Genomic DNA, 8849 nt, shown 5'->3' with positions numbered 1-8849 from the left:
GAAAGCAATTAAATGTGCATGGATTTCCTTGTTAATATCCAACGAAAACAACAATATTAAAATCTTTTTAGAAAACTTTGATTTTAAGAAAGCAAAGACTTTTCTAAATGTTAAGCACCAATAAATTAGCAATAAACAATCACAATATATATATGTGTCTTCCGATATTTTATAGAGGTTTTTTTAACCTTTTAATGAATTTAAGACCCCAACAGAAATATGTAAAATGACTACACTAGATTTTCTGAAATGATCTATATGGGGAATGAAGATTTTTAATTACAAAAACAAGGTACTATTCCTCGAAAACTGGTATGACACTTGAATTTTATATGTAAAGGATATTGTTGATGAAAATGGTGTAAAGCCACTTGAATATTTTTCAAATTTTCTTGCTAGAAAAAATAATATATTTTGTGTTAACTTGACATTAAAAAATATCTTTTCAGAAATATATGAAACAGTTTGAATTCAGCTTATCAAAGTATACAAATATCAGAAATACTCACTTTTTCCTTTTTAATGATAATCAATATCACTGCATCAAAGACTATAAAAGTTCTTCTATGAAACCTTTAAAAACAAAAAAATTGTAAAACCATGCTATATCAATAAATACAAAATAGAATTCATTTTCCAAAATCAATATTTTTCTAAAATAAATATTTCCAAATTTTGTCAAAGCCTTTGACAAAAATATTGCTGATTTTAACTACAGAATAATTAATAATCTTCTTAATAATAGGAGTTACTTAAGCAAATTGAATGACATATCTAATCTGTATCCTTATTGTAAAAAATGTGTTGAAACAAACAAACACTTACTATACATGTAACGACTAAAGTCAAGTTCTTTTTAGGGTTCTTTATTTTAAATTAAATTATCAAATTGGCAATGAGCTACAAACAACAAAAATATATACACACATTACCAATAGAACACAAAGATAAAAATAAAAGAATTATTCAGTATGTGAATTCAAATTTAATTAAACACATACCACCAAAATATGGCAATACCACACCCAGTCACTCACTCGTACTTTTACTGCGCGTGTGGTCTCTACATTTAAATAAACAGAATTGCCGGTACTTATAATATTAACGATAAAAGGATATAATATTTAGTATAATTCAAGTTTAATAAAACACAAGATTAACAACATTCTTATTGTAACACGCATCACTCTCAATCTCTATCTCGAACACGTTCAGTTCATAACAGGGGCGTCAGCATAGTGGGTATTAATAAATAACTTGACGAACCAGTTTAAATCTTAGGGATTTACTCAACAAAATAATAATTTATAAATTCAAATCACTGCACTGAAAATCAATTAAAAACAGAAAACAACTAGATTAATATTCAGATAGACCTTTTATAAAGTTTTTAATAATATAATCTCTAAAGAAAATCAAATACCTGGCGCAAGGACAGAAACTCTATGAATAGACTGTCGGTAAATAAAGTATGGTGCTCGTTTCACGTTCTTTCAATATGCGCAAAATCAACCGTTACATACGAATGTCAAAATGTTCAAAGAATATGAAATATTGTTAGTGGAATTTTAAAATTTAATGTATCATGGAAACTTATAGTTGTAGGATTCTATATTGAAGTTAACGAAAAAAACAATATTATTTACCAATCTTAAATCATTTAAAGCCCTTATAGAATCTATAAAAACAAAATGATGTGCAGACTGGAAGAAACAGCTGAATCACCATCAGCAATTCTTTGTCATGTTAAAAAATCCTTAAGCATATTTAATTGTGCTCTTAAAAGATCATAATACAAGATCTGGAAAATAATTATATTTAAAAAAATTGAAGAAAGTTTGTGATACAAATTTTCTAATGTAATTCTATATTTTAAGTTTATGTAATATAAATTATAATATTTAAAAAAAAAAGCAAGGATGTCTGGGAAAGATTATGATAGTATCTTTTCATCCAAATGTGACTTGGCCTTTGGAGTGAACAATCGTAGGAGGTCGTTTGGACTTGATGCGTTGGTGCCCCCTTTGACTATCTTTTGTAAAGTTGCTATAGTTTAATATTATATAAACGTAATAGCAATATAAATATAAATATGAATGAAACAAACACATAAAATGTGAACTATCATGCATACATTTTTTTTGTTTTTCTGTGGTTCTATTCATATAAGAAATAAAAAATGATGATTCTTTGTAAAAGGACAATTATTTTGATACCCATTATGATACAAAAAAGAATTTAAACTGAAGATGATATTCTAAAAAAAAAGTTTTTGTAAATGTTACTGTTACGCAAGCTATGATTGTCAAAAATTTTAACTCAAAAACCGTTAATATCCACAGCATATTTAAAAGAATTCGAATCTATTTTTTTCATCTGTCTTTTTCGATGATAGATTTTTGTGTTTTATTTATAATTAATTGAATTTCAATCATGATTTTATACTCATAAATCTTCGAATGACAGAGCGAATAATTCTTACATCAATCAAAAAGCCGAACTCAACGGTTTAGAAATATTAATATTATATAAAAGCCTTTTTTAAAAGATCCATATTAAATAATTATTTATATTTTTATTAATGAATCAATTCAAGACTTTGGAAACGTTCACTAAAAGAGTCCAATACAGGTTACAGGCACCTAGCATCGTTTTTGAAAGTGGGGGCGGGGCCAACCAGAGAAAATTTTTTTTTACTCACTCGTCCGAGGGGGGGCGGGGGGGGGGGCAACATTTTCGAAGCCAACTTACTATCACTTCCAATTTTCTCCCTACAATCCTTGATATCACTATACTATGGTATAAAGTGGGGGGGAGCAACCATTCTTTCAATGAACATTTACTACAGTAAAGATAATGTTGGGGAAAAAAGTGAGAGGGCCAGCCCCCCCCCCCCCCCCCGGCTCCCCCGGTTGCTACGTCCCTGGGTTAAATATCTTCCCATATGATCATAAGTGGCGATAGCTTAGCAGTTACATCGTTCGCCATCTAATCTAAAGGTCGTGGTTTCGCGCCCGGTTTGCGTCGTTTTTTTATAATTTCATTTTCTTTTTCCTTATTTTTACCAAATCAAGATATGTGTTAACTCCACATTTATGACTTGTGAGAATAAATCATTATAAAAATAATTTTTCACCCATAAAACAGTATTTTTGACTGCATAATAACTTAATGGTGGCTTAATGGTGGCTTAATAGTGGCTTAATGGAGTTTGTACATTATGCACCTATATGATTGGCTTAATGGTAGCTTAATGGTGACTTAATGGTGGTCTAAAAGCTACCATTAAGGATCTGTAAGCCACCATTAAGCTACATTTAAACACCCATTAAGGACTTAGAGATACCGCATAGCGGGTTATTTTAGTGGTTTGCTAATTTTGGCTTATTTTGGCGTTTTGATGGCAGCCCGCTAAAATTTTAATCGCTAAAATAGTCAGTACTCTTCTTAGTGTCCAACGGCAAAGGGATGAAACCCCTGTGTCAGCTAAAATAAATTACGCCAAAATTATTGGCATACCTTTGAGCAGGCAAAACGCCAAATTTTACACCCGCCAAGAAAACCCGCTTTACGGTAGCTTAATGGTACCTGGTAACTGAATGGTGATGTAAATATTACTTAAAGTTGCTTAATGGTGACTTAAAGAAAACCATTAAATCATCATTAAGGACCTATAAGCCACCATTAAACCAAGTTTAAAGGGCATATTTCATTTTGTATCTGATGTTACTTTATTAGATTAACAAATATTTGTTAGATCTTTCAAAAATATTGAACTTTTAGATGATATTTTTTTAATTTCATTACCTGTTGTTTTTCACGTAAAAGTATTTTGCGGTTATTAAAACGTTTTCAAAATGCAAAAACCGAGAGGTAAAAGTTATTCCTATTGCCTGTATTTTTTTAATTTTTTTTTTTTTTTTTTTTTTTTTTTTTTGCATAATGATAGACTCTTAATAATCTTTTTAATAATAGGAGTTACTTAAGCAAATTGAATTCTCAATAGAATTTATAAATGAATGTGTCATTTATTAAATTATAAAGTTTTGTTATCGTCATATAAAACTGTAAGGCAAAAGTAAAGGTGAATCGAAGGTGAGATGAATCGAATTATACAGGCATGTGACAAAAAAAATATTAAATGATGCGTCTAACCCTAATTATTTTTAGCCGATTGCAATTTTTTTTTTTTAAATTCACAATAACACGCAGGGTTAGAGTACAGCGAGAAATATTCATTACGTGAAAAAGTATTTCAGAAATTTCAACTTTGAACGTCCTTTAAAAGAATGACATAGAAGGATATGGATATAATGAACAGCATTCACTATCAAAGTCCATAAAATAATAAAGAATAGGAGCAGAGAAAACATGGACCCCCGAAACATCAGAGGTGGGATCAGGTGCCATGGAGGAGTGAGCATCCCTTGCTGACCGGTCATTACCACCGTGTGCTCCTTGTCATGATCGGGAAATAACGGAAAAATCCGTCGTCAATTCTTATTTAAGTATTTATTCCTCGAGTATATCCTATCCTTTAAAGATAATAATGAGAAAAACTCTCCCTCTATTTTTTATATGAGAAATAAAACGAGATTTTATAAATATCCAAAAATTAATTTGTTGACTTGTTTGAGTACATCGTAAGAAATCATTAAATATAGCTGCGATGACAAGGGTAATCAACATTACGCTAAATTGCCAATAAGTTCGACTCATTACCGCTACATTTTCCCAAATGTTTGGCCAATCATTTCCGCTATATTTTTTTCAATAGAACTATTGCCGAAAACTAGAAAAGAAACTCGTTGCGAGCAACGAGAGGTCTTCCGTCCAATTCTGGAAAAAAAAAACCCGCAAAATCGAGCTGAAAAGTGATATAACTTTTTATGGAAACAAAGGGTATTGAACCCGGGTCGCCAGCGCAAAAATTCAAAGCGCTGACTATTACGCTATTGAGACCACAGCTTTAAATATACATTTATATACTTCTGCAACAGTACATCTGTCTTAGAATAATGAAAGGCGGGTCACTATTCATAATTTTGCGTCAAACGAATCGAAGAAATCTTCGGGCCTTTTTCTTTGGAATGTTCCATTAAATAGGTGTGATAGTTTCAATGGAAATAAAAAAAGAATGTTCGAATAGCTTAAATTTCATTGTTAAGAAAGTATATTTAACGCATTTACACATTCCATATCGTATATAGATAACTAGCACTAAATCAGTGAAACTGCTATAATTTTCAATGATTTTTATTTTGCTGTTTATCCCTATAATGAAATATCCCGATTACTTAGTATTTCATGTACAGCTTGAATTGCTTCGCCGAAAAGCGTGTCGCCCTACGACGGTCAAGGAATCAGACACCATTTATGTTTAATAACTTGAATGAGATCATTGAGACAAGAATGATGATATAAACTCCATTAAATTATCTTTTTAGATATGGTTTTCTTATTTCTGTCTTTTCTATTTGTTTAATTCAATTGTGCATTAGGAAAACGGTGGTTACGTATAATACTTACTATATATGTTTCTTAAAAACTATTACTTATAACTATGGTTTAAAATCTGTTATTCCGCAAAAAGTAAAAGATACTAGGTATCGTATTTCATTTGCACATTTAGTCTTTTCTTTTTCTACTTTGAGAACCAGCCAAAACCAATTATAGAAGACGTTTGAGACCACCATGGATTAAAACATAGTTTGACACACGTTTGCAACGTAACAACAACGTGACAATCCTAGTATTCCTTTACACTTCTTTTATCCTTATTTTACTTTCGTTCAAGCAAACGCTCTGCTGCCTCCGAAAACCCATATTGCGAAATGTCGGAGTTGACAGAGACAGCCGCCATTTTGGACCCACTTCAGATTTTTGAATGTTCATTTCTAGAGTTTGGATTTATCAATATTCAAACAAATTATATAGTAAGCATAATAAGAAGGGTCTCTATTATCATTCTAAAAATCAATGAAAAATATTGAAAAACAAAAAAGTTAGAAAATACGGACTTTTTAATTTCGCTTCCGGTAGCAACCGGAAGTACCGACGACACACGAAAAGGTGATTCGTCACATCTAAAAGTCATCATCTATAATCTCTTACAAGTCTCCAGTTAATATCTTAAACCATTTTCGAAAAAAAGGGGGGACAAAATTGCATTTTAAAATCAGAAAAGTGTCAGTAACTTGGAACCAAAGGTGAGTATTCCAAATGTTCCTATCCATGCCACAACTTCATATAATGACGCATAATTCCTGAAATTTTCACAGAAAACTACTGAATAGTTTTCTAGAAATCGCGTGCACAAAATTTTGGGGAAAAAAATAATAATAATAATAATAATAATAATAAGAAACAGTAGAATCACTAGAAGGTCTTCCGTGAAGACGGAAGACCTTAATAACTCATCATTACTGCTACATATCGAATAAGCCAAGTATGTTACGGAATAACGACACAACGAACAAAGGAACCTAAAATAAAAAATACAGTACGTCATGCAGATGGCACTCAAAGCATTCCCAATGGTGTGAAGTCTGAAGTGTGAAGATTGCGTTTTATCTATAAACAGTACTTGGTTTTCGAAGTTTTCTAAAGTCTTTCATAAAAAAAATAAATTCAAAATAAAAAAAGACCATCTTGCTCAAAGTCCTACATTCAGCTCCGCGTGTAAGGGTGTCCAAAATTAAGGCCGACTGTTAAAATCAAACTGTAGCTCAGAGCTCGATGATCGGGCGACGATTGGCCGACTTGTGAATATCAAACATATTAAGGATACATAACACAAACAAAATTTTAATGCATGGATTTATATAGTTACATTTTTTGCACGGAAATAACATAAATAATAAATCCGTAAGATATAAAGAAATCTTCAACATTTTTTGCTCAGATATGCGCCATTTGTCGTTATTTATGCAATTCTATACAAAATTTTGCACACATGTTCAACATTGAGTCACAATCTTACAACAGTCTGTCACTTTGCCTTGCAAACATTACTCACGTCACCTATCCGAATATAGATCTATGAAAAAATATTGCTAATTTCTAAAGAAAAAAAAGATTTTTTGTGTTATTTATCCAAGTCATCGGTGTTCCTAGGAATTAATGTGACTGCTCCGTGTCGCACAATACTCGTGTCGTCCGATCATGTTCTTTCAGCCGACAAGACCAGAAAAATTTAGTCGCCCGATCATCGGCTTACATTTAACCTAGGCGTTAGTCTTCACTTGATCACTATCTAAAGCGTAAGAAATCATGGAATATGCAGACATTTTTAAATGGAGTTAGATACCCTGTGTTTTAGTTATACTAAGGGTTAAAATTTATTTCCTTAAACAAGTACATCTGCTCTTAGAATAGACCCAAGAGATGCGATTGATAACACATAATAAAACGCTTTCTAATATTTATTTGAGTGTTGGTCATTCAAATCGAAATAAGCCTTGATTATTTTTGATAACTTCAGCATGTTCTGTGAATACTGTTACACTAACCTACCAATTTCAACGAAAGTTATAGTTAGATAATGTACTGAATTTTTCCATTTCTCATTGTGACGTCATAATCAGATGTGCACACGAAAGTCGCCCAAATCATACAAATTGCGTACCCAGTTTTAATGACGTCAGACCTACGTTAAGAGAAGATTTCCAAACAATTTGAAATTTAAAAATCCTTTTTTAAATATTTTTTTATTATTAATTTTCTTTTTTTTTTTTTTGTTTGTCTGTTTGGTTGTTTGTTTTTCTGTGATCGGATGGTCGTTAATTGCGTTCGAAAATCGAAGAAATTAGCAAGTATTTCTTCGCTAAATGCTTAACATTTTAAAGTGAGAGTTGCAGGCACTTCGAGTGAGACCGTAAAACGGCGAGCGTTTTCAGGATAGAAATCCCTCAATGCTCAATGGCCGAGATTACCGAACAAAGGACTAAATTTGAATCTCTTTTACTATAAATGGTGACATGTCTATGTGGATGAAAACACTCGATTGGCACATTTACAGCATACAGTCAATCAATCAATCATAAGTTATCAACAATATAGAAAATAGAATATAGGAAATTTTGAATATAGATTGTTATACTGGGATCCTATATTATGCTTAAGGCCCTTTCACAATTGGCGCACGAGCACTTTACAACACTTTGCGATCGGAAAATTTTAGCTTCGCACGAGCTATCGCATACGTTGCACGATGTCTCGCATTCATTGTATGTGTTTTAGTGGTCGCATCAAGTCTCCTCAAAATAGTCAACATGCCCACTATTCAGACGCGACCAAATGCGATCAAAATTATCGCAATTCAACGCACAAAAATTAGTACGAACGTCTTACAACGTTTCATATACTCGTAAGAGTGATGCACGATTTTTTAAGATCGTAAGATGAATCACAGCTGTCTTTGCGTGTGTTTTGCGACCATGAGACTGTTGCTCGACATGTCTCATGTAATCTTGCAAAGTTTTACTATCATTGCTTGATTTATCACCTTCTATTGCCATGCTTTGCAACAGGCATATAAACCGTGTATAATTATAAGCATCTTAACTATGTCAACTGAAGAGCGTCGGAAACGGGTGGTATATATACCCGGCCCTCTGACTCGCACGAACATTCGTACTATGGAATGCATGAGCGAACGAGCACCGCACGTCCAATTGTTTTGTCGCAGGTTCAATCGTCCGATTACCTGATTAGTCGTGCAATCCTATCGCATTATCTTACAACACTTGTTACGGGTCAGAATTACCCGAAATGCCAGCAAAGATCAATAACACAATTTAAACTTAACAATAATTTATTTACAGTAATATATAATAAATATATTAGCA

The sequence above is a fragment of the Saccostrea cucullata genome, unplaced genomic scaffold (genome assembly GCF_032062105.1).
Source record: "Saccostrea cucullata isolate Sc308-1 unplaced genomic scaffold, CSIRO_AGI_Scuc_v1 ctg2211, whole genome shotgun sequence".
Taxonomy (NCBI): Eukaryota; Metazoa; Mollusca; class Bivalvia; order Ostreida; family Ostreidae; genus Saccostrea; species Saccostrea cuccullata.
The sequence above is the reverse complement of the archived record's forward strand: the minus strand, read 5'-3'. Positions refer to the sequence as shown.